This window comes from Protopterus annectens, chromosome 16.part0 (genome assembly GCF_019279795.1).
Source record: "Protopterus annectens isolate FY-2018-M chromosome 16.part0, PAN1.0, whole genome shotgun sequence".
Lineage (NCBI taxonomy): Eukaryota > Metazoa > Chordata > Ceratodontiformes > Protopteridae > Protopterus > Protopterus annectens.
Genome location: NC_056750.1, coordinates 121,035,975 through 121,036,688, shown reverse-complemented (window position 1 = coordinate 121,036,688; position 714 = coordinate 121,035,975). Strand labels below are relative to the sequence as shown.

At 36.8% G+C, this 714-nt stretch overlaps 1 non-coding gene across 1 annotated transcript; it reads right to left on the bottom strand.

Moving 5' to 3' along the window:
- Positions 1–303: 303 nt before the first annotated feature.
- TRNAF-GAA lies at positions 304–376 on the bottom strand. The gene has a single exon. It is a non-coding gene; the product is annotated as a tRNA-Phe (tRNA).
- Between the last annotated feature and the right edge of the window lie 338 nt (positions 377–714).

The following is a 714-nucleotide window of genomic DNA, read 5'->3' as shown; positions in this document are numbered from 1 at the left end:
TGTTTCATTTATATATTTGCATAGCTGAGTCTTAAAGTAAGAAAAAAAAATAAAATAAAATGATACCATGTCTACAACCTATGGAATGTAACTTCCTATGATCCTATAAGCGCAACCTAGGAAACAGAAAATGCACCTCTGGGGATTCCATGTGTGTCCCTTCTGGACAGTGGTATCAGTGCTGACTTGTCAAAACATGGGCTAAACTCTTGGCTAGGCTTATAAGGGCCTCCAGGCCAATAGCCTAGTAACTTCCTGTGATCCTATTGTGGGAAAAAATTGACATATTGTGAAAAGAATTTTTGCAGAAACCTGGGGTTAAACCAGGGACCTTTAGATTTTCAGTCTAACTCTCTCCCAGCTGAGCTACTTCGGCACTTCAGAGGGGTTTTTTTTACAGTGTGGAAGTAGGCAGAAAAGGAAACAAATTTCACATTAAAACAGTCATGATAAACTTGATTTAAAATGTGCTACTTAAAAGCAACTATAGTAATTTGAAATGTAGTCCTAAGGGTGTTTTCACTTTGCTGTAACATACGATCTTATTAGCAGTATGCTACTGTCACCACCAAATCATTTCATCTAATGTGCAAGTTAATTCTGTCACCAGTTTGTTACATCATAACATTTTCTGTATATATGCTGGTAAGATAACAACAGACTTGACAGATAAGGACATATGTTATCAACAGATGTCAACATTCCTGAGTTAGG